Source organism: Grampus griseus (genome assembly GCF_964374135.1).
Source record: "Grampus griseus genome assembly, chromosome: 20".
Lineage (NCBI taxonomy): Eukaryota > Metazoa > Chordata > Mammalia > Artiodactyla > Delphinidae > Grampus > Grampus griseus.
Genome location: NC_139014.1, coordinates 675,949 through 701,640, shown reverse-complemented (window position 1 = coordinate 701,640; position 25,692 = coordinate 675,949). Strand labels below are relative to the sequence as shown.

Genomic DNA, 25,692 nt, shown 5'->3' with positions numbered 1-25,692 from the left:
GAGGGAGGGTACAGGGAGGAGAGAGGAGTTGGGGCCAGTAAGGAGATACACCACCTTATCTGACTCTTAAAAACAGCCAGGACCTGCTAAAGGTGAGCAAAAAGGTGGATTCGATTCGCAGTGGTGAAGAAACAGTTTGGGGATATTTTCGCCTTTGAAGGAGGTATCGTCCTCCTTCGATACCAAGGGTTGTAAACGACAGCTGGTGGGTCAAATGCCATGCGAGGCTTGTTCCGTAAATGTTTCCCTGGAACACAGCCATGCCCGTGCATTAATGTGTGAGCTGTGAATGGCTGCCCTGGCCCTGTAGCAGGAGTCGAGTGAGTGCTTGTGACAGACCGATGGGCCTGCGAAGCTGAAAGGTGTTAACTCTCTGGCCCGTTACAGAAAGTTTGCTGACCGCCGTTTTATATTATGTGCCTGTGAAGCAGATTCAGCTGTAATCTCCGTCTCCCTGGACCCCTACCACCCCGGCCCCGCAGCTCCGTTTACGGTTTTTCCGGTGTGCGTGGCATTCTGATTCTTGTGTGTTTCTGTAAAATAGGGAGAGAAGGTAATCCTGGCTCTGGATTCCAATACAATTTACATCCACAAGCTCCAATCCTTCAACCAAAATTTAGGAGCTGACAAATTAGACGAGAGCACCTACAAATGAGGGGGCTGTGGCTACTCTGTTGGTCATTCATGAGGTTAGACAATAGGGTGATTGTGTCTGTTCTGCTGAAAGACAATCTGATTGTCTTTTGTGTAGAATAAAGTACAGACCCGAGCACCCTCCTCCCAGGAGAAATACTGCAGACCTCTGTGTGCTCGGACCTCCTCCTTTCGGCTTCTCTGTTGCCCTGTGAGCTCCGAGCCTCTGGTCAGCATATCTTCATGCTGCTTTTCATTTTCCCCACTCCCTTTTTTTTTTTAATTAATAAAATTATTTTTTTGGCAAAATACTACAAAGAAAATTTAAAAGGAAAAAACTATTCATTATAGGGCTTCCCTGGTGGCGCAGTGGTTGAGAGTCCGTCTGCCGATGCAGGGGACACGGGTTCGTGCCCCAGTCCGGGAAGATCCCACATGGCGCGGAGCGACCGGGCCTGTGAGCCATGGCCGCTGAGCCTGCGCGTCCGGAGCCTGTGCTCCGCAACGGGAGAGGCCGCAGCAGTGAGAGGCCCGCGCACCGCAAAAAAAAAACAAAACAACAACAACAACAACAAAACCCAAAAAAAACCTATTCATTATATTATACCTATCGCCCCCTTAGTATATATTTATAATGGGTTTTCTCAACCGGATGGGACTTTTTATGGTTTAAAAACAATCTGGAAGACTGTACGGAAATATGGGAAATGTTTGTAATACAGTGTTTCATAAAAAAGATATGAAATGGCAGGTACGCTGTTGGAACCACGTAATAAATACGTATCTGTATGTAGCAGACAGATGCCCTCGTCCTAATGCCCAGAGCCTGTGAATGATGCCTTACATGGCAGAAAGCACGCCGCAGAAGCGATGGGTCTTGAGACGGAGAGATTATCCTGCCGTTATCTAGCTGGCCCTTCGTAGTCACAGGGGTCCTTAGGAGAGTGAAGGGAGTCAAAGTCAGAAAAGGATAAGGAAGCAGAGTGTTTCGCTTTGAGGATGGGCAAGGGGCCATGAGCCACGGAGCCTCGGTGGCCTCTGAAGGCTGGAAAAGGCAAGGAAACAGATGCCCCCGGAGGGAGCACAGCCCTGCCGCCACCTTGATTATAGCCTTGGAAGACTCGCTCTGGACCGCTGACCTCCAGGCCTTGACAGATCTGTGTTGTTCTCCGCCACCAAGTCTGTGGTACTCTGTTACAGCAGCAATAGAAAAGGAATCCAGCGCATACAACTGAAGAGAAGATGCTTCAGAAAGTTACGAAGAGGGTGTATTGTACTTGGCTAGTGTATTTTGATCCAGCCTTGGTGAGTTTATTTTGGTTGAATGGTTAACACTGAGAGGCAGCCAGTGACTTTTAAATGTTAGAGGAGAGGGAAGGTGGTTGAGTCTGAAGTTCCAAATCAAATGATACGCAAACCCAGGAAGCTGTTCCCTGGCTTGGGTTTTGTTACGTCAGGGGGGCAGATGACTCCAGCCTTAGAAGGGAAGCCAGTCTCTCTCTCTCTCTCTCTCTTTTTTTTTTTTAAGCCTCTTTCTGGTTTTCAGCAGACTATTTTGGGCTGAAATGTTACCTTTCATAACTGTGTATTCTTGTAATTGAGATCTTTGCACAAGGCTAAGTGCAAGCATTAAGCTGAAAACATGTTTACGGACTCTCATCGTGTTCTGTAAGGTGACACTAGCCTTCTGGGACACAGACGTGTGCGGTGCACCAAGCTTGCTCTCCACCCCGGCTCTGTCCTCAGAAGCTGTCGTGATAGGCTTGCCGCGTTCCCTCAGCAGCTTGGCCTTGTGGGCCTTTGAGTCCAGCGAGTCATTTCCTCGTCCTGCCCCCTCTGTCCCGCCGTCCTGTGACGTGGCAGAGCCTGGCTCTTCACTGGTGACAGGAGCCCCTGCCACGCCTAGTGGAGCCTGATAAGGGTCTGCACACCTGCAGGTGGAGCCGCTAGCGCTTGACCAGCTCCCCCTCCTGGGGGTGGCATGGCCCACAGGGGAAATTCCCGAACCTCAGAGTCTGCATTTCTCTCCACAGGGAAAATGAGGATTTTGACACTTTTCAAGTCTTTTTATTTGTCCCAAGGCTGGTTTTACATGTTTTGAGCCACTAGATGAAGATCGTTATGGAAATGTCCTCACGGGGTCCCCTGGGCCGTGACTCGGTGACGCTGTTACGAGTCCAAGCCCGTACTACTCGCTGCACGACAGGCCAGTAATCGAGAGATGAGCTGTTGGGGCCGAGGAGTAGCAACTTCATCCGGAAAGCCAGCCGACCACGAAGATGGTGGGCTTGTGCCCCAGCGAACCATCTGGGCTGAGTTAAAATGCAGGCTTCTTTTCTACTAAAAGGGGAGCGAGTAAGGTCAAGCATTTCTTGGTTCCGGTCAGACTCCGGATGGGTTGTGTTAATTTCTTCCTTCCTGCAGCCATTCACAGGTGGGCCTGGGCAGGATGTGTCCTCTGAGCTGAACAAAGGTATTTTAGCTTCACGCTGGTTACCTGGGAGCCAGGGTTCCCAGAGATGGGCCATTATGTAGAATTTAAGCTTCTAGGCAACATCTCTTTAGTGATGAACTTGTAATAGCATGCAAAGGTTCCTCCCTGTTACAGCGCGAAGTCCCTGAGTGTTGCGGTCCACGGCTCAGCGGATTCTCCAGGGTCAGCTCTTCTTAGGCCTCGAAACAAGCCGCTGAGGGTACTGCCCAGTGGCGTGCAGGCCGAGCAGATCGCCATGACCTCTCAGCTGACTCACTCCATGCGCTTCCGCCGCTCCCTGTCTGTCCTTCCGGGTCTGCAAGGTGCAAAGGCGGCCGGCGTCAGGGAGGAGAGGGAGCTCCAGTCGCCGTGAACCAAGTTAGGAAGCGTGCGCGTTGGGCTTGGACCCGTCCATAATGCGCCCTTTAAAAGTTCCTCGAGAGTAAACGATATGAAATTTGGCCCTGGCCCCTGAGTTCACTTCGCTCTGACCTGCAGCCCCTCGTGTATCTGATGCTTATTGTCTTGAAGGTGACCAGCTACTCTGAACTCTGAGTGGAGATGCACGCTGAGTACATTTATTCCCGATGAGACCATCTTTTGATTGGAGAGATGGAAGGAGGGATAAACACATCAAACTATTTAATTAGGCCGAAGACAACGACACGAAGTCTTACTGATGCATGCAGATGTGCATGGCAGGGTGAACTTCCCCGTCCTTTCACCAAGGTTCCCCCCCCAAACAGGGAAACTAAGAAATACTTGGGTAGAAAGAATCATCAGGTAGCACATCTTTTCAGCTGTCGAGGTGGCTGGATGTCAACAGCAGGACTGGACCTCTGCAGTTTGTTACCTGTTTTACCGTCCTCAGTTGGATTCTGTTTCCACGAAGGATAAAATGGATGTTTTCCGAGCGTCTTCTTTTCTTTGTTCCAGAGAAGTTCGGGGAGGTGTCGATTCCCAGACCTTCTGTATTTTGTTGTTGTTAGAGCGATGGACTTCCTGTGTCTGAAGCACAGGGGAGCAGGCTCGCTGCCCTTTTTACAGACTCTCTCTAAGCTGGGCAGAGGTATCCAGGGATTCCTTATTCAGGTTTCTGCTGCCGTCCCCATGCAGCCGTACGGCTTGAAACGCCGATGTTCCTTCCTTGCCTTTCTGAGGGGTTAATACAGGTGCTTCCCTGTATCTGCGATTCAACCAACTACTTTTCCGTTTTATGTCAGGCACTGGAGCGTCTGTGGATTTTGGTGTCCGAGGGGGTTCTTGGAACCGCTCACCCATGAATACCGAGGGGCAGCTGTGTTGGGGCGAGTGGTGGAGATTGTTCCCCTCCTGGCCCGGGCCAGGCCCCTCGTCTCTGCCTCTTTCTCCCTCCCTCCCCGGGCCTTTCAGGTCCTCCTGACACCACCTCCAGTTGCTTACCTGGATTTTTGATAATTAGGATCCTTTCAGTAACATCCGTTGTCCCAGCAGGTGCCTGTCTGGCTGCTGTACGCTCAGCAAACGCCTAAGTGCGGGGCTCCGGGAAAACCTGCGACGGGGAGGCCAGGGGACCACGCGGCGCGAGGGCAGAGCCCGTGCCCGGCAGAGCGGCAGCCGGCCGGAAGGTGGGGGGGCTGCGTCAGCGTCCAGATGTGCCGGCCGGAGGCTGTTCCCGCCCAAGCTGCACCTTGAGCTACACCTGAGAATCGCCCGAGGGGCTTTTCCAGGGAGGCACGAGGAGGCCTGGGTGTTCTCCGGATCAGTTAGGTCCGAGTCCCAAGGCGGGAGTGGGTGGCCTCCGTGTGTTGGCAGCGCTGCCCGGGTGGTCCCATGGGGGCCCAGGGCTGAGAGGCTCTGCTTCGCCCGATGACGTAGGAGAGTAGATTCCTCTGTGCCTATTGTCAGGAGACAGAGATAATGGCTCTGGGTTCCCTGGGTCTACCCGGTGTTTGTGATGTGACTGTTGCAGGTGAGGTGACCTGGCCCACGCTTTCACAAGTCGCCCTGTGGTGGCCTCCCGTCCTTGCCGTCTCCCCTCGGGGTGAGCCCTCTGCCCATCCGCAGGAGCCGAGGCTCAGACTTCTCTCCTGACCACCTGTTTTCACACCCACTTCCTCATCAGCTCGTCTCGACCTTCAGCTCAGCAAATGGACCCGCTGGGTACCACACGCCACGGATGTCTGTGCGTCCCAGTTAGCGGCCGGGACACAGAGAGAGCGGACTTTCTTCTGAACTTGATTTTCTGAATGCTTAGCTCACGGTCTGGAACCCGCGTTTCCAGCGGGGGAGTTTGATTTCCCCAGAGAGGAGCTGTGTTCTGGCTCCAGGGACCGGGTGTCCATGCGTTCCTACACCCCGGCACATGCAGCCCTGTATCCCCCGAGCCTTCCCTGGCGTTGCTCCCATGCCATTTAGTGCCTTCTCCCCTGGAGCTCCGTGTTCCGCTTCTAAGCAGATCAGGGTGCCTTTCCCAGAGGGAACGCTGCAGATGGCATCGCCCATGGGGATGGGTTTTCTCCCCCAAGTGACTCACTCCTGCTAAAGACCAGGCTCTGGCTCGAGTATGTCGCGCCCACCTCTGTGCGGAAGGAATTAGAGCCAGCAGAGGACTTTGAAGAAGTTACACGGTGATTCCTTCTTTTTCATGGCTGTTGTTCACCACACAGTCTCAGTTCTTTGAAAGTGTTTGTTTGTTGTTTTGTATCATTGATGCTTACTTTTTTTATAAGCGTCTCTCTTTGTCTTTTTAATTTAATGGCACGCCCATTGCCCTCCCTTCCTTGACTGGGGTAAGACTGTACGCTAAGGACTGGCGTGGACCCGCTTTCTCACCCACGGGTGCCGTGGCTGTGGACAAGCGCCCTGACTGCCTCGCCCGACACTCAGTTAAAGGACGCTCTCCTTTGAGGCTGCGTGAGGCTCCGTTCACCCCCAGCATCTGACCTGCTGCGTGGGTGGGCCTGGTTTGCGCACACAGCCTGCGGGGTGGGGGGGTGAGTGGGACGGCGCTTTCTTAGCACAAGACGGACACGTCTGCTTTCCTGCCTGTGGTGAAGGGAAATCCATGGCTGGAAAATACTTGAACCTTAGGCAGTCAGCAGCACTAGCCCTTTGAAAATGAATTTGAAGGCAAAAGAGACGTCCAACGTTAGAGCTTTTTGTGACGTGCCTCTCAGGTACAACCCTCCCTTCCCTACGCTTCCTCTCCCCTTACCCGGTGGTACTTACAGGGGCGTCCAGAAGAGTGCAGAAGGGTGGTGGAGCTCTTCTTTTCGCTTTAGGAAGTGCGCTGTTTTTCTCCCCCCAGCACCTTCTCATAAGCAATGTAACTGCCTTTGGTTTGCCTAGGAGAGAAAACATTTCTTCTGCTCGCTTGTCTGCCTTTCCCTCAGGTGAGCCATGCCTCTCTAGCCCCTGGAAGGCAGTGCGGCATTTGGCCGCACCCCTTGTTTTCCTGTCTCCTCTTCCGGAGCTCAGAGTTTACCTGTCCTGATACCCACTGGTGTGCTCCATGCTATCAGGCCGCGTGTCTTGAAACACATAAGCGTCCAAGGCTGGGAGTTTGCACGTTAACCGCTTGGTTTACGGTGAGTTGTTAATTTGGCTACGCAGAGGGGGGCTGTTTTGAGGGCCAGCCCTCTGCTTCTTCCTCTTGCATTACAGACCAGTCTCGCCCACCAGGTTTTTCCATCTGAGGCTCTAATTGGATGCCTAGCGGGTCGGTCAGAAGCCGCCAAGGAAGGATCCAGAGAAGATTCTTCGCGCTGCCCTCCTGCCCTGGCCCGGGAGAATCGTTTCCTCTTGCAGGGTTCGTCCTGAACGAGAGGCTGCTGTCGACTGTGGAGAGCTGCGTTTGATGGCTCGGGCTTGTTTCTGCCACTTCAGAGGAATCTGTTCCCCTGTGGGGGCTGCTGCTCGGGCATTAGAACAAGTTGTCTGAAGGTTGTCAGGCTCCGTGGGGCAGAAGTCAACCCTTTCTTTTCCTTCCTTCTTTTCAGCACAGAAGTGTTTACCGAGCACTTCCTTTGGGCGGCGGGGAGGGAGCTGGAGCTTTCAGCTTCCAGTCCGTTTCTCTGTCCTTTGAGGCACCCCGAGGGTCCTTTGCTGATCCCCGCCCCAGCCCCAGCCAGCCTGAACGTGATTAGTTTTAATCGCGTTAACCTTGACCGTGTGAGTGGCGCTGACCATGGTTTTGTGTCAGAGCCAAAGGTTCATGTTCACGTGTTCCCCTCGGATGGGAACTGTGCGGTGGCTCAGTTGGTGTCTCCGGAGCGTGAGGGAAATTCTGTGGTCTTCTGTGGATTCCCCATAAGTCTGATGAAAGTTGCATTTTATCCCTAGATGTTCGACTTCCTCTTGAGTTTTGTATTCTCAACATTCAGAGTCACAAGTTGATCTCTTTGAACTTCTGGGCCACATGTGTTTGAATGATAAACTTCCAGCGTGAGGGAAATGGTCACATAAGCGTCAGGACTTATAGTCTAGCCCATACCGCTATTATTCGTTACTGACAGCGAAATGAAGGAGGATCCCTTGGGGCAGACTTGGGCTAGCTATGCTGATTTTATTGATCCAAATGATTATGATTTGAATGTGTTTCAATTCTAGTGAGACCAGGCTCTGACTGGTGCTTTACTGTCGTTATTTACTTGTACCAGCACCATCATAGGTAACAGCAGTTAGCGTCAACTACATACACACTGAGTACCAGGTGCCATCCTCAGTGTCTTACATGAATTCGTTTCTCCAGTCCTCCCCAGACTCTGAGGTCACACTATCATCCTCTCGGCTTTTCAGCAAGAAGCAGCTGTGGCTTAGAAGAGTTCAGTAGCTCATCCAGGGTTTACTAAGTGTGACAGCCGGGATCTGAACACCGCAGCCTGACCTGCGAATTCCCGCGTGACCGCGCTTCACCGCCCATCTCTCTGGCCTCTTCCACGGCACTCATATTTTGCCAGATGGAGAGAACTCACCGAGGAGGAGGCCTGCTTAAAAGATTCTTGAGAACAAGTAGGCATCTGATTTGTGCCCATGGCGGAAAAAGCAATACATTGCCGTCTTGAGGGGCCGCTAATGAAACCTGCCCATTGTGGACCCAGAGCCCCTGCTGCCCTGTTGGTGGACGTTCCTCGCTGCTCAGGGCCGGCCCCTGACCAGGGCAGACAGCACGGCTCTTACGGGGCTTCTGCAAGTTCCTCTGTGGCTGCTGCCCGGCCGGCTTGCTCTGTCCCTCCTGCCTCCGTTCCTGTGGGCCCCTCACTGCTTCATCGCCGTCACCGGCTTCTTGTTCTCTCAACAAAAACAACAGCAAAAAGTCCCGGGATCCCAGGGTGTTGTGAGACCCACAGGGTCCTCTGGTCCTCTCCCCTCCTTTTAACGAGGGGCCACACAGCAGGGCAGTCGTGTCACCCGGGCCAGATCTCCGGTTTCCTGACTCACCTTCATCCTAACGTGCCTACATTTGAAATCGAAGTGAGGGCTAGAGCCCAGAAGAGCGCCATGCCTGGCACATGTCGGTGGTCGGCATTTGTTCTCTTTCCTTCCCCTCCCCCGTGGTTGCTCATTTGCCCAGTTCTTGGATAGCTGTTGGCTTCTGCCCTCTGGTATCCACATACTCACGATTTCCGTTTCTTACCTGGGCTTGACTCGTTGCCTTTTAGAGACATCTCTTTTTAAAACTCTTACTTTTAAATTTTTGCGCGTGTCCCACTTTCCTAATCCTGACGTTTATTTCTCGCAGTCCCCTCAGCCTGTTACCTATCGCAGCCCTGGGCGGCAGGGCCGCGTCGTGGTGTTGAGACGCCCCCGTGGGACAATGGTGTCTAAGAAACACGGGCTGTTCCTCTGATGGCTGTGACCTTCTTGGTGTGCTCTGGCTAATTCAGTCCATCTGAATTCCGTGGTATATGGATGGATCCTCCATGAGTCACGAAAGGCTCATTCACAGAAGAGTCATGGAGAGACAAACAGATGGGAAAATAAAACCCCTAAGGAAATGCTTTATGAGGTTACAGTGTGTGTTAGATTATACAGTCTGGGAAAAGGAGGGTAATGCAAATTAAAAGATCTGGGATGCTATTAGGACAGCGTTTAACATGGGTAACTTCAGAGTAGGAAGACCTGGGTTGCAGTGGCTTCTCCACTTGCTGGTTCTGTGGCCTCGAGCTACCTGCTTATCCCCTGTGAGCTGTGGGACGGTGGGTGCAAACACCATCACCCTCACCAAGCACAGCCCTTGGGCTGCTGAGAGCACGTCCGGCGCCTTCAAAGGCTTGTCGTGGGGCTGAAAAGGGCAGACACGTGTGCGTGTGCCCTGCGCAGGGCTTAACTCACAACAGGCCTTGGACTTAGCTCTCCTTTCTCTCATTGCCTCCCTTTATCCTTTTAAGTGGTTGTCACTATCAGAATCCTTGTTAACAGGAAGGGCTGACAAGACAGGCTCTAGCTGCTCCTGGAGAGCATGTGGCTGTCCAGTCCCCAGTCGGTTCCTCCATCCTCCTGGACCCATGAGACTGAGTGAGAACCTTGGGGGCCACGCCCTGGGCTGGGTGCTGGACAGACAGAGGTGAACGGCTTGGACCCGCCTTCCAGGAGCCTGTCTCTGGAATCCCTCCTCCACAGCTAATTCATGAACCGAGGCGTTCTGTCTGCAGGTCACCCCACTAGGTTATCCGCGTCTCTGCTTTAAGGGTTTTAGTAATTCATTCTCTGGCTCCAGCTCTTCCGCGTGAGTTTTACTCTCGGGGAGGCTCCACTGCGCGCCTAAAACTTTCCATGCATGGTAATTTAGCACGCGTCCAGGCGTTGAAAAGTCTGGCTGGCCCTAGATCAGAGCGGGCAGAGAGCTACAATATTCCAATTTTCTTTTTCTTTTTGACAACAGTAGTTCAGCAAAGCTCCCTCAACCAGAGTAAATTATTACTGTAACTTACGGCGAAAATTATTAGAGGGCCACAGGTAGCATAGTCTTGCAGGTGGGAGTCATTGAGAAAATAAAACAAAATTTTGAAACAGTCCCTAAACTTGCATGGCTCTGTCGCTCCAAAGACGAGTTTCAGGAGGTGGTGGTGAGAACCACGGCGAAATCCTTTGCGTCTGCGTGCATTTGACGGGGTCTGTACTTGAGAGCTTTTGTACTGCACATGTGGGACACCGCTAAAAAAGGAGTGTTCGTGGGAAGATTTTGTACTGACAGGTTTTCCCTGTGATTAAGTGACTTTTGGTCTTCATGTCACACTGGAAAAGTCATGAGGCACGGTTCTGGTAGAACTCTCTTCATTGTGCACAAGACTTATACCTTATCTCATCTCTGCTGTAGAAAAGTCACCCTGAACAGAATTGCAGTATTCTCTATTTCCCCATTTCTGGCATCATCAAATGTTTATCTTTCTGCTGATTAAGGGATTGCCTTCTTATCCAGAGGCCGCTCCACAGCTGTTCTTGATGTCACTGAAGACTGTTTGGGGAGCAGTGAGGCCCCGGAGCTGGCACCTTCTGGAGAGGGGTGAACAGCATGGCTTTGGAGTCCTGGCTCTGTCACTTAAAGCTGTGCATCTTTGAGAGCCACTTAACCTTCCTGAGCTTTAGTTGCCCATTTCTACAAAGTGGAAGAAATCATACGTACCCTGGGGTGGTCTTGTGAGGACTAAACAACACACAGACCCCAAGCGTCTGGTGGAGCGCCCAACAGGACAGTATGTGGTCGCTGTTGTGTTTGCTTTCCAGTCTCATCCATCGTTGGCAATACTGTTCTGGCCCGAGAATGGACATCGGTGGCATTTGGGACTTGAGTGTGACCTTTCATAGGCTGGAATGGAAACCACAGCAAAACAATTCTCCATTTAGCCAGAAGGCATTCAAGTTGGCAAATTACCAGACAGGGTGATGTGCTCAAGGGACCCCAGGAGGGCCGTTCCAGAGACAGCAGCGCAGCCGTTTCTGCCCACGGTGTTCTCTTTCTTGGGCCCTGAGTCCGAGGCCTCGTTCCAGGCACGGCCCCATCAGGGACGAGACTTTGTCCTTTTATCATCCAAGTGCCCTGAAGAGTCCACCCCCTCTCGACCTCTGTAACACTCAGCTGATTTATGCACAGGTAAATGCGGTGAGGTAATTTTTCTCGGAGGCGGTTTTGTGTTCTGCCGTCACAGCATTTCTGTGTCGCGTCCTTAGGTTTTCACCGTTGGCTTTTGTGGTCCCCCCCACTGTCTCTGCCTTCTTTGAAAAAGCTGCTTCGCACTCTTCGAGCTGGGTGTGGGCGCGGCGTGTATATAAGTAAGTGCTTTAGGTGGGGCGTATCCTTCTGTCATGGGATCAACAGTTAAATGGCGCAGCAAGAAAGAACGCATATTTGATTTGCAAATTATTCCTACATTTCCCCTTCTCAAGCCTGACAATTCTGTTATTGAATTTAAGCTTTCAATCTCAGTAGGAACGGCTAACTTTACGTGAGACTTCTACGTCAGAAAACCACATTGTGCCTGTGGCTGGGTTTTTTAATTCAGATTTGAAAGCACAGATTCACCAGCTCACTCAGACGCACCAAATGGATGTAACCCGTAGTCTTAGGTGGTACCACTTAGAGGAGAGTGAAGAGCACAAAACGGCTGTAGGAAAGGTCGCCACACTTAGAAATAGGAGCCCAGCGTCGCTTGCGTAACCTGAGGGATTTGAAAGTAAGTTTTAAACATCAGTTTAGACGTGTCAGCCACTGGCCTTGTCTTGGAGAAGCACAGCTGGCGTCTCTTGGTGTCAGGAGAGCTGCTGCCTGATTCCGGGGAGGCCGAGTTTTCCCCACCGGGCGCCGCAGGCCAGCAAACTTCTGGACGTGTCTGTGGCAGCTTGAATGCTGCTATTTAAGGGCTGATGAAGAGGCAGCTTGGAGAAAATCTCAAGACTAAATGCTCTGATTCATCACTGTCGTTCAGGCTTTCCAGCCTCCAGAGCCGCCCGGGCTTCGGAGACAAAGGGTGACATTCAGCCCAAGTCAGCAGCCCCCACGTGGTGAGGGGGTGGGAGGCGCAGGGAGAGACCGCTGGGAGGACGGCTGGGTCGCTGGGTCAGCTTCCTGGGTGCGGGGGAGGTTGAGTGATCTATGGACTGAAGATGCAGTCCGCCTGGGGGGGCCTGGCTCAGAAAGAGCCCGGTTGGTGGGTCCGGAAGGGCTGCGGCCCCCTGAGGGGGTGGTTCCTGCAGCCCTGGGGGCTCCAGCACGTTGCTAGGGCCGTGGGGGTGGGGCGTGGAAAGCCAGCTGGGCTAGAGCGTCTGTACTTCTGCCAAGGGTTTCTAGTCGCAGAGAGGGCTCTGGCCGTGGAGCCTGTTAGACCTGCTGCCACATCAGTTCCGCCCCCGTCACTCTGACTTCCTCACTTACCTGCATCTTCTGTTCCTCTGGGAAGGAGGGTGGCGAGCCTCCCTCGTGGCGAAGGAAGACGAGGCCACGAGGCCAGTGCGTGGTCAAGGGTAGCTGTCAGTGCATTGTTGGATGCTCACGGGTGTGTATCCCTGTGCATCTCACCTCAGACCCTCTGACCCTCCGTGCTGCCCTCCCGCCACCCCTGCAGAGAATAACCAGATCAGACAGGGTGTGGGCGAGCATTGAGTACAACCCCACAGAGGTAGAAGCGGCAGTTTCTCGTTGAGCCTCATGTTCGTATGTCCTCGGGCTGCTGGCCGGTGACTCTTCTTGCCACAAGGGCAGGCAAAGGTCTTAACTGGCTCTCAGAGGAGTTCGACATGTTCTTTGCAATAGCTCTGATAAGAAAGTTTGATGAACAAAGATGTGAAAGTGAGGGTCTTTTCTTTTTTTTAAAACTAGATTTTAATCTGTCCTGTGCTGTCTTTGCAGAGATCAGCGAGAGTCAGCTGAAGATTAGTTCAGTGAGACGGTCTAGTGGAAAGTGCTTCTTCCGGCAGCCCCCAGCGGGGCTCCTGCCTCTGCTGTTCTTAAAAGGGACTGATGGAGGCCTCCCTGTGGGTCCAGTGGGTAAGACTTCGCCTTCCAGTGCAGGGGGTGCAGGTGCGATCCCTGGTCCGGGAGCTAAGATCCCACATGCCTTGCGGCCAAAAAGCCAGCACATAAAACAGAAGCAATATTGTAACAGATTCAAAGAAGACTTTAAAAATGGTCCACATCCAAAAAAAAAAAAAATCTTTAAAAAAAAAAAAAGGAGAGTGATGACCCTTTGCAGAGCCAAGGGAAACCAAAAGACTTTGGAGGCTTAGCTCCCTCATAAGCTATCATTTTTCCCTCTGTGGCTTAAATTAATTTCTGCAACAAGTGAAGTGCATTTACCCAGGAATCAAAGCGAGTTTACCCTCCTGGACTTGGATGTGGGAGGAGAACTAATTCCACTCTTCAGACGGAGGCCAATGCAGAGGCAGCGCATGACAGCTGTGGTCCCGAGGGCAGGAATTACACGTGCAAAGTGGAGCTGCCTTCCAGCCCCTGCTTGGGGTCCCTCGGCCATGCAGGGGACTCCGAGTGCCTGCTACACACAAGAGCCACACAAGGAGGGGACCACTGATGCTGAAAGTTAAGTAGCAGTATCACCTCTTTATGCCACGTTTACTATTTGGGAGGTTACAGAAAAACATGTGCCCTGTCGAAATGTATAATTACGTGGCTTATAATTCTTGGGGGTCTGTTAAGATTTTCCATCTGTGTATGCTTCCCAGTTAACAATTAAATGTCAAAGTCCTGAGCTTGTATGAGCCCCTGAAACATTTTTGGATCCCACAGCAGATTTTTACAGATAGTTCGACCACATTTGTTCTGTGTGAGGCTCGTAGTGGGAGCTGAGTATCAGGCATTGACAGAGGCCTTAGACTCTGACTGCAGTTGTCTGGGCCTGTATAAAACCACAGGGGGAGAAAGTCATTTCATGCTTTTAAAACTTACTAGTTAATGTTTAAAGATCTTATACAGAGTGGACGAAGCCAAACTTTTTTCCTAACCTTCAAATTATTAGAGAGGTTATGAGCCTGTTCTGTGTCAGCATTAAAAATAGGAGCTTTTGTTTCTCTTTTCGTTCTGCCTACAGTTTCCATAATACAGTTTGCAGTTAACTTCCTGAGATCACGTTTCTCAGCATCATTGTGTGCGGGAGTTTTGTGCCAGTTTCTCTGGGCATCTCGTGGTGGTCCTTGGGTGTGGATGAGAAACGGGCATCCACGGTTTACTGGTTTACTGGAGTCTAAGGACTCCGGTAAACCGTGGGCAGGCTGGTAAATAAAGCTGGAGCGTGGACGTCCCGGATGAGAAGCACCGAGCACGTGGAGAGGAGAGCAGGGAGGGATCATTTATGCCCAAAGGAGGCTTCTTGGGAAGATGCTGCAATCAGACTTGGGTGCCCAGCGGGCAGAGCACAGCATTAGGAAGTTCGGAACCTCTTCAGAAACTAAGAGCTGGGCAGGATTCCCTGGAAGAGGCCTATGGTAGGACATGAAGCCTGGAGAAATAAGTGGGAGCAGATTGGAGAGACCTGACCATCACCTGCCATTGTGTGTCACGTGTTGTGTTGGTTTCCCTTGAAAAAATTATCATCGTGCTATTAAATGACAGAGTACAGATTAATGCATATTTTTGTTTTACCAAATTAGAATCACATTGTATCTGCCAGGCCATTTTATTCCAGTGTGTCCATGTACTTTTCTCAGGATGGGAGTAGCATTTTAAAGGTAGAATTTGATGAGCCACTGAGGCCTTTTCATATAAAATACTGTGCTTGGAAAAAGTGATCGTTATAAAATACCTTGGAATCACAGCTAAAGAGTCAATTACTGTTTCATGTCCAGGAATCCAATTAAAGTTGAGTTAGGCTGTTATTTTCATACAATTTCCAAAGCTACACACTTCTGTAATTCTTACTCTTGTGTATAGTCAGTAAAATATTTAATACTGTGCTTGCGTTAGCACCTGAACTGTTACAAACGGCCTCATCAGCGGTCACCTGCTTGTTTCCTTTCTGTGACGGCAGAGGTCTTTGAAGTGAATGAAGCTGAAGATGTTTACGTCAAATATGATTTGGGGGGCATTTCCTTACTGATGGAATCTTCAGAAGAATGCCGGCGTTTCTTGTCTGCTTGGCAGTCTTTAAATACCATGCGCCTCTTTCTCTTCTCACCAAAGCCCTACTCCATTTCTTATTTATATAATGAGAAACTGTAAGACAGTAAAACATATAAGTGACTCTGAGATAAGGCTTTTGATGATATCAGCTACTCTTTTTTTTTTTTTTTTTGAAACTGACTGAAGGAAGTCTATGAGTTCCAGCTTGTCTGCTGGTTAATAGGAAGCAACAGAGTGCAAAGTAGAAGTAGGTCTGGGGCAAGATGAGACCCTTTGCAGTCTTGGGAGCTGGACCCGACACTGCAGAAATGGCCACACCGGAAGTCCGTTTCCCAAAACAAGCCTGTTCTCTGGCTTCCTGTGTCCGATGTCAAAAGCAGAAAATGGGAGGACAGGGGGATAGTAGACTCATTGAGAGCAGGACTAAATTTCAGCAGGTCCAGTAATTATACAGAAGAAGTGGTCAAGGCCACTTGGTGTAGGAACAGAAGCCCCATAGAGCTTGGGAACCCCGTGAAGTGGACCAGAGTAGCATAAACACTGATTTAGGCTCATCGTTGGGAAGATGTTCAATTATATTGATTTATTCTGTTTAAGAAAGCAGAGTACTGGACAATACATTTTAGAAATATTTGTACACACACTGGCTTTAAAAAAAAAAAAAAAAAAAAACTAGGGCTTCCCTGGTGGCACAGTGGTTAAGAGTCTGCCTGCCAGTGCAGGGGACACGGGTTCAAGCCCTGGTCCGGGAAGATCCCATATGCTGCGGAGAAACTAAGCCCATGTGCCACAACTACTGAGCCTGCGCTCTAGAGTCCGCGAGCCACAGCTGCTGGGCCCATGAGCCACAACTGCTGAAGCCCACGTGCCTGGATCCTGTGCTCCGCAACGAGAGGCCACTGCAATGAGAGGCCCGCACGCCACAATGAAGAGTAGCCCCCGCTCACCTCAACTTGAGAGAGCCCGCGCACAGCAGCGGGGACCCAACACAGGCAAAAATAAATTAATTAAATAAATAATTTTTAAAAAAAAAAAAAACTAAGGGCTTCCCTGGTGGCGCAGTGGTTGAGAATCTGTCTGCTAATGCAGGGGACACGGGTTCGAGCCCTGGTCTGGGAGGATCCCGCATGCCGCGGAGCAACTAGGCCCGTGAGCCACAACTACTGAGCCTGCGCATCTGGAGCCTGTACTCCGCAACGGGAGAGGCCCCAACAGGGAGAGGCCCACGCACCGCGATGAAGAGTGGCCCCCACTTGCCACAACTAGAGAAAGCCCTCTCACAGAAACGAAGACCCAACACAGCAAAAATTAATAAATTAATTAATAAAACTCCTACCCCCAACATCTAAAAAAAACACTAAAAACAAGACTCGGTACATAAAAAGAGAACATATAATTATCTAGGAAATGTGGACATGCTCTTACAACAAGAGTTACATGAAGCCTTGTCATAGTATTTTGGGTCTTTATTCAAAGATAAATTCCAATATAATTTTTAAAAAGTAAATTCTCGCAACTGCCCTAGGTAGATTACTATTTTCTCTATTTTACAGATAAGGAAATGGTAATTCACTTGCCCAGGATTACATGATTTGAGTCAATCAACAAATATTTATGGATTGCCAGACACTTGTTTAGGCTTAAGCAAACATTAGAAGATTTTCCTCTTTGAGCTTTCAAAGATGTTACTTCTACTTGTCATTGCTCCAAGCGTTAGGGAGTTTATCTTCACACTATATGTCTTTAAGTTTCAGAAAAAAAATTATTTCCTTATATTAAGAGTGTTATTTTTTAAACTCCTACATCACGTCGTGCGTTTCTTAGTACACGCTACTGGTGTTTTGCATCTCTAGTTAGACTGCCAGAGCTAAAATAAAGAAACTTAATGAGAAAAAATGGTTTAACCATCTCAGGTTCTGTCAGTGGCAGTTGACTTTTTGTTCAAGGAAGACAGTGAAGCACAACTTTTTAATGACAAACAGAAGAGGAGAACATTTGAGAATCGGATCATTCTAGGAATCACAGTATGGAACGTGTCCTGAAAAACCCTAAAAGTCAACAATCCTGGTGGAAAGCATGAAATGAGTAGTGTGTAGTGTCATCAGGAATACAATAATGCTGCATTTCCCTTTACCAAAAAAAAAGGAAAGTGGGCTTTGTGTGATAATACCTTATTCAGATGTGTTAATTTTGCTCTGAAATCTATTCTGACGTTAATATAGCCGTCCTAGCTGTCTTTTGACGAATATTAACATGGTTTATTGTTTTCCGCCCTTTTACTTTTAACACTTCAGTGTCTTTAAAGTGGGTTTCGTGTAGACAACATGCAGCTTGGTCTTGCCTTTTTACCCAGTGTGACAATCGTTGCCTTTTAATTGGAGTCTTTGCACCATTTACATGTAATGGGATTATCATTAATTTACATGGGATTGTATTCACATTTCATGATCACTACCATCTTTCTATGGTAGTGCATTCAGTTTGTTTTCCTTCCTTCCTGTATTTTTTTGGGGGGATAATTGAGTATTTTAATCTAGTTTATCTTCATCATTGGCTTATTAGCTCTCTTAGTTTCCTAGGGCTGCCAAAACTAATTACCACAAACTGGGTGTCTTAAAGCAAATTCATTCTCTCGTAGTTCTGAGACCTAAAAGCCCCAGACGCAGGTGCTGGCAGGGTCGTGCTCCCTCTGAAGACTTCAGGGCCCGTCCTCGCCTCTTCCAGCTGCTGTTAGTTGCTGAGGGTCCTCGGTGTTCTTGGCTCCTAGCTGCGTTGCTCCAGTTCCTGCCTGTCTTCACACGGCCGTCCTTCCTCTGTGGGCCTGTCTCCAAATCTCCCTCTCCGTGGAAGGACACCCGTCCTTGGACTCAGGGCTCATGCTAACTCAGTATGACCTCATCTTAACTTGATTCCATCTTCAAGGTCACATTCACAGGTACTTGGGGTTGGAGACATGGTCCTGGGGGACACAGTTCAACCCACAACTTTAGCTGCACCTCGTTGGGGTTGGTTTGTTAGTGATTGCTCTGGGGTTTATGATATAATCACAGTCTGCCGTCCGATAATATAATATCACATCACATATGGAGTAGGTCCCTTACAATAGTTTACTTCCGTTTCCCCTCATTTCTGTCAGGTGCTGTGCCTTTGCCCCCTATAACATCTTCCATATCTGTCCCTTCTCTACTGACTAAGGTAAGCCCCTAATTTCCTGCCCTGTGTCGTCAGGAGTCTCAACTTGCATTATTGACCATGGCATTCAAGGTCCTCTGCAACCTTGCCCCCGCCTGCCCCTCTACCTTCATTTCTCACGTAGGTACGACTTCTGCGCCTCCGAATAAGCCAGGATGTGTCGCATCTGTACTTCGGCTCATGCCAAGCCATGAGCAACGCCCTCCTGTCCACCTCATCTACCTGTCAAGCCGTTATTTCCCTTTCAAAACCTACACAAACCCGTCCTCTTGTGTGTCATCCAGTGGTGCCAGCTGTGCCTCGTGTACCTGCTGGGGGACACACACCCCACTCGCAGCTCCTGCCTCTTTTCACTGTACAGTCTATGGTGCCCCCTCACGACAGACAGGAGGGCGTGGACCGAGGAGTCACAGCCATCTCTGAACATCTCGGACAGCGCCAGACTTATAATCACCGATCAGTCGGTATACACCGAGTAAAACTGTGAAGGAACCGTTGAGTGCTGGCTGCACCCATCCTTACTGCTCAGACTTGTTAACAGACCACATGTTCCCATCGTAGGTGCTGCGATTAATTCTGTCCGCCTGGGCTGAGCTCTTTGTTCACTGTTCCTTCATAGAAAGTCACTTGAGAGTCGAATCATTTTCATCATTTCAAACAGTGACAGAACACGTGGATATATATCTTCCAGGCGCCTAAAAAAATATGGTGATTTTCCACATCGTTGTCGGAAATAATGAACCGTTACTACCACGGGTTTGATCGGCGTATTTGCCTTGGCAGGTGGTTTTTTTGGCAAGCAGAAAAACCGTCTTAGGGAACTTTATCCCCGTGCATCAAAGCACTTAAGATTCTGTGGACATCTGTAAGACGATCGTGACTGGGAACATTCAGAGACGTTAATGACGTATCGTGGCCACTTGGAACTTTGTGAAACGTGTGGCTTTGCTCTTTTTCTCTTAGGCCTCTGCACAAACCCCAAGTCGTCCTTGAATCATCGGAATGTTCAAAGGGTTTTATTTTCCTAATTAGAGAAGCCACAGCAATTCTAGCTGTCACAGTGGCCCGAGCAAGCAGAGGCAGGAGTGGATCCTCTGCGGAGCCTCCAGAGGGGCACAGCCCTGCTGACACCTTGGTTTGGGCCCGGTGATGCTCCTTTCGGGCTTCTGGTCTTCAGAACTGTAAGGGAGTCCATTTCTGCTGTTGAAAGCGACCAGGTTTGGGGTAGTTGGTTACAACAGTGGTAGGAAATTCGTGCAGGCGCCATTATTGCCTCATTTTACAGAGGTGGAGACCGAGGCTTACGGAGCTGGATCAACTGCTGTAAGTCAGAAAGTTGAGCCCAGGTAGAGCTGGGATCTGCACCCATTCCTCTGGCTGGAGACCCCTTTGTCTGGCAGGGGTGCTCATCTGCTTCTGTGGCCGATGCTAACAGGTGGGTGGGGACCAGCCAGGGTCTCAGGCGGTGCTGCAGAACATTCCCTTCTGCTTCGGAGTAAGACTCACTCGAGGTCCAGACCCCTCTCAAGAGACTGAGTTCTTGGACAGGCGAGAGTGATCCCTCTGGAGACCACAGGAGGCCACAAGCAACAGTGTTATTTGACTGTGTTCATCCACTTTTTTTTTTTTTAAAGATTTTTTTTTCTTTTGACGTAGACCATTTTTAAAGTCTTTATTGAACTTGTTACAACACTGCTTCTGTTTTAGGATTTGGTTTATTTTTGGCCGTGAGGCATGTGGGATCTTAGCTCCCTGACCAGGGACCAAGCCCTCACCCCCTGCGTTGGAAGGCGAAGTCTTAACCACTGGACCGCAGGAAAGTCCCTGTTCATCCACGTTTAATCAGCGCCCGAAAGGGCAGAAACAGCAGATTCCATACCAGTTGGTGTGCAGCACTTGTATGGGCTCCTCTGGTGGTGGTTCTGACCTGAATTATTTCAAGTATGTGGTAGGAATGCAAACCACTTGCCAGTGAGAGAGAGGCTGATTTTCCGTTCTGAAGTTTTATTTCTTAATTACAAGAAAGGAATCCTGAATTGTCTACTGTGTTGCCATCTCTCCCCCCTCCCTTTATTGGCAATGGGGTGAACGGGGTCTGCTCCTTCATGGTGATGGTACAGAGAGAATTCATTTTGAGCACAAACAAAAAGTGAAAGGGGCTTTTGAAGTCCAGAAGGAAAGAAGTTTACGGCAGCAAAAGCCGCCTCTCCGCATGCGCCGCACCCCGTCCCCCGATTAAATTCCTCTGAAATTCCCCACGTGTTTCTCTTTAGAGACTCTTCAGACTCTGTACTTGCGCCTCCGCTTGAACAGCTCGAGGGACTATCCTGGCCTCTCGTAGTCCGTGTATTTTTCAGTGTCTCGTGTATAAACAGACACGCATTTCTGACCTGTGCTGGGTTCCTTTCTTTCTTCTTGGGTGTAGTAGTAGCCAAGAGGGGGAAGGAGACCATGGGACTAAAACTGATGGTGTGAGACCATCACCTGGTCCTGAATCACGATTCTCTCTCAGAGCCTGATGTCCCTGGTCGTGGGTCCTTGGGGAGCACGTGCTGAGTTTCTGCACAAACCGTCGATTCTCCTGACAGTTGAAAGTTCCCTCGCGGCCTCAGGAAGGCTCTAGGAACAGAAGAGGGAGAGATTTGTGCAGGGTGGGTGGGAAGCCTCCGCCCTCACGGGAGCCCCCGGCCGACCTCAGCCACCTCCACGGTGCAGGCAAAGAGAGACAGACCATCAGCCCTTCTCGCAAAGAGCAGAGTGTTTTTTCTTTGCGTGTGTGTGTGTGTTTTATGAAAATATATTTTGTTGCCAAGCACAGCTCTTGTTAAGTGGCACCTTCTAGTTTAATACATGTAAATTATGAGTTATGTGGGCAGTTATATTAATTACATGTTGGGGTATAGCACATTACCCCAAAACATAAGCGGCTTAAAACACTCAGTGTTTACTGTCTCACAGTTTCTTTGGGTCGGGGTCCGGACCCAGCTGAGCTGAGTATTGGATGCAGGTTGCGGTCACGGCGAGGCTGGCCTGGGGGGTCCACTTCCAGGCTGGCCGTTACTAGGGTTCGGTCCCCTGCAAGCTGTTGTCTGAGCCCCCCCACCCCCACCCAGTTCCGTGGCACACGAACCTCTCGGCTTCCAGAGCACAGCTCACAGCTTCCGTCGGAGTGAGCGGGAAAGGGCAAGCAAGCCCAAACCCAAAGTCCGTTTATAACCTGACCTCAGAAGTGACCGCAACGATCCCATCACTTTTGCTGCATTCTTTACGTTTGAAGTAAGTCTCTGGGGCCGGTCCACACTCGCGGAGAAGACAGTCCAGGAATACGTGGACATCAGAGTGCGGGGACCGCTGTGGAGGCTGTCTCTCCTATGGGAGCAGGAGAGTGAGTTTCCCTTTACGCAAGCCCGTTCTATGAAAACCCCCGTTTATACATGAGAAGAGAATTTTTGTCGTCCTTTCCTTTATTGAAGTGTGTCTTCCATGTTATGAAATGCATAGACCTTTAAAGTGTGATGAGTTCTGAAATATATATAGGATTTAAATTTTTGAATAGCCTGGACTGGGAGGCTTTTTAAATGCCAAGTACTGTGGATTTATATTAATGCTGAATGTATTAGTCATCTTTTGCTGCATAACAAGTCATCCCAGGGCTTAGTGGCTTAAAGCAAGAGTGTTTATGGTCTCATGGTCTCATGGGCCAGGAATCCAAGCAAAATGTCGTTGGGTGGGTGCCTGGACTCGGGGTCTCTCAAAGTCTGTGATTCAGGACTTGGCTGGGGTCTCCTCATCTCAGGCCTTGGCTAAGAGAGGGTCTGATTCCAGGCTAACGTGACTGTTGGCAGGGTTGTTTCTCACTGTCTTAGTTCCCCGCCTCATGGGTTTCTTGCTTGCCTCCTAAAATTGTGCAGCATCGAGAGAGAAATGCCAACAAGAGGAAGAAATGGCAGCAAGATTTCAGTCAGTCTTCTGTCACCCGGTCACAGAGATGACAGTTCAACACGTTGCCCTATTCCATTAGTCAGAAGCCGGTTGCTAGGTCCGTACCACCCTCGGGGAGGGGAGACCCCAGAGGGCGTGGACACCAGGAGGGGGCCTCACTGGGAGCCTGTCACAAGCTGCCCACCACGGTGCAGAATAAAACGTGCCCCTCGGGTCTCTGATCTCAGGCGTGTCTTTTCAGTGGGACGTCTGAATATAGAGAGCTGTAGGGAAAAACCTAAATTCCATAAAAATCTGATGAGTGATTTTAGTTTGTATTTTTATTTTTTAAAAATATTTATTTATGGGCTTCCCTGGTGGCACAGTGGTTGAGAGTCCGCCTGCCAATTCAGGGGACACGGGTTCGTGCCCCGGTCCGGGAAGATCCCACATGCCGCGGAGCGGCTGGGCCCGTGAGCCATGCCACTGAGCCTGCGCGTCCGGAGCCTGTGCTCCGCAACGGGAGAGGCCACAACAATGAGAGGCCAGCGTACCGCAAAAAAAAAAAAAAAATTATTTATTTACTTTGGCTGCACCGGGTCTTAGTTGCGGCGTGCGGGATCCAGTTCCCCAACCAGATACCGAACCTGGGCCTCCTTCGTTGGGAGCACCGAGTCTTACCCGCTGAACCACCTGGGAGGTCCCTGATAAGTGATTTTAAATCGTGACTCCTTTGTCCTCAGATGTGGTTAGGTCAAAGAATTGTTGTCCCGAGAAAATGAATGAAATAACCACGCAGATATGAAGGCAGGTTGGTTGAGTCATTTGTCGCCTCCTGGTTCCCCCTTTTTCCCTGCATGTCTTCTGGGCTCCCCTACAGTGATTCTGAAATATTTTCCTAAATTCTTTTCTATCCCTCCCGTCGAGAAGCGGCGCTTAACGCCCATCCATCCCCTTAAGTGCAAACTGAACTGAGTGATTTGCTTCTAGTAAGTGGGAGATGGCGGCAGTGGCAGTGTGCGGCTTCTGAGACTAGATGTGAAAGGCACTGTAACCCCCCCCCTTGTCCCTCTGGGATGTCTCACTCTGGGCAGCCGAAGGGCCCCGCGTGGGGACGCTCGGGCGGCCCTTGAGGGGTCTCCTGGTGAGAAGCTGGTCCTCCTGCCGACAGCCACGGGCTGAGGCAGCCTGGAGGCGAATCCTCCCGTTTATCAGGTACCGTGTCAGCGCTGCAGGTGAGACCAACAGCTAAAGGATACGGTCCTTCTTACGTTGCTTTAGAACCAGTCGAAGAATGCACGCAGGAGAGCTTGTGCTGCCTTGTGCTTCGGAAGCTGAGGTGTGGGACGGTGACCCAGGACGGCTTACTTCACGCACAGGGGTGATGAGCTTGGGGCCTGGGATGGAGTTTAGACAGGCCGGTGGAGAGCCAAAGGGGTCCGCAGGCTGGGGTGTGGCCTGAGGTGATGAAAGTTATGAAGGTGAGAGGCCCCAGGCCTGTAAGTAGGTGCACCAGCATCGGGATGGGGCCGAGGAAGAGGACGTTGACCCTGTTCCGAGGGGAGCTCGGAGAACGCCCACCAGGGCAGGGCCAAGACTCTTCTCAAAAAGCAGCTTTGAACTTGTTGCGATTTGGAACAAGCATGAGTGTGGGGTCCTGGAGCCCCAGGTGGTAAGAAAGAAATCCTGCACAGGGCATCCTTGGCCCGGGAGATTCTCAGGGCTTCCATCAGCAGCCGTGCTGGGACCCATGTTTCAAGCTTTGGGCTGGAAGAAACCATTTCCATGACTACTCATGCCCTTCCTGCCCCCTGGACGCCCCCTTTTCTGATACCAATGGACCCGCCTCTACCTTTCAACATCCTACCCCTTCTCCAAAGGCAAGACCATCCTAAATTTTAAAGGACTTTTTTTTGCCACTAGCAGAAAAAGTTAAGTACATGGTTGTGAAGGTAGGTTGGTTGTGACACTTGCTGCCCTGGTAACAGCCTTCTCCTCCCTCCTGGGTCCGCTGGAGTTTTATTCACGGGGAGGCCTCTCCTTGCTACAGGGAGGGACCGGCCAGCTGGGACTCTCTGTTGCTCCTGGACACTGAGAGTTTTGTGGGAATTCTGTCCCATAACACTTCGGATCACACAGTTGTCTCCTTGGTAGATGGTCAGCTCTCTGAAGGGAGGGATTGCGTTTTGCTGAGCAGCCAGCATGACAGGTGCTCAGGAAGGGCCGCCTGCCTTTTGGAGGGTGGAGGGAGCTGGGTCCAGTGTCGTCACTTTTTGTTTTGTGCAGCCAGCCCTGTCGGCTGCAACGCACACGCGGCCTCCTTTATGGAAATCGCCGCCGGCAGATCCCTGGCCACCGAGGACGTGCTTTTCTACCGTATTCCAGAATCTCGGGGAGGGATGCACCCTCCCCCATGTCACCTGGGCATCTTTGAGCAGAGAAGCAAGATTGCTGCTTCCTCACGGAATGTGGTAGAAACTCTTCACAAACGTCTTATAAAAGGCCTCTTCATTCGAGTGCGGGGACAAGAAGCCTCAGGATGACGATGATGATGATTACTGGCACTTACGAACTACCACAGTGGACAAGCTTAGCTTCTGTGGTAATTTTAGGCTGTCCTTAGGGGAAGGATTCCCCCCCAGATGCTATTTAAGATTAGAGATGCGTGGAATCCAAGAAGAATTCATAAAGTGTTGCGTTTGTCAGACCTTGGCAGGGAACGCTGCTAATTATTTTTTGTTCCCGTTGTTAAATACAGAGCCTTCCCGTTTGTTTTGCCAAATGAATTTTCACTTCGCTACCACTTTTTCTTGAGAGAAAATGTTCAGTGCAAAGGCAGGCGCGAGCGGTCCAGGGCGCCACCTCTCTGAGACCGAGGCCGGCGGCTCTGGGGCTGAACTGCAGCTCTGAGGACACCTTCGGGCATCGAGTTTCTGTTTACAGCCTGGAAGCTTTCCGTTTTGAACACATTTGGGTCTTTCACTGAAAGGCCCTTTAAAAATTCAAGGTTTACTTTTTATCACCAGAAAACATCTATTAAATATGCATCTGCACCTGGAGCCATATACCAATGAGTTACTGCCTGTGCTCCGAGGTCTGAGGAGGACCCCCTTTTTTTTTTTTTTAAAGTCCAGACAATACTTTTCATGGGCATTGGGTGGCAAAAGCTATCCAATTCCATTTTAGCCCATAATGCATTATTTAAAGAGAAGATTGAAGAGAAGATTGGAGCTACGGAAATGGGGATATTTAAGCAAAGGGAGAGGTGTGAAGATCTCAAAGGTGTCTTTAGACATTTGAAAGGCCCTTGGGTGTGGTGGCAGCGGGGCTGTTCTGATGCCCCCTAGGGACGGACCAGGTGGGACCAGGGCGGGGAACATGGAGGCCAGACCTGCCAGCAGGCCGGAAGCTGGACTCAGTCCTT

The 25,692-nt window shown here is 50.4% G+C and overlaps 1 protein-coding gene across 3 annotated transcripts in view; it reads left to right on the top strand.

The window, feature by feature from the left end:
• PRKCA (protein kinase C alpha) overlaps nt 1-25,692 on the top strand; it is a gene marked incomplete at its 5' end in the record, with an annotated part of 360,927 nt that overhangs the window by 175,542 nt on the left and 159,693 nt on the right. The window contains one exon of one of the 3 annotated variants that reach the window (XM_082679810.1): nt 7-92. The exons of the other annotated variants lie outside the window; for them this stretch is intronic. Of the gene's footprint in view, nt 1-6; nt 93-25,692 lie in introns of those variants that run through there. 3 annotated transcript variants of the gene reach the window in all.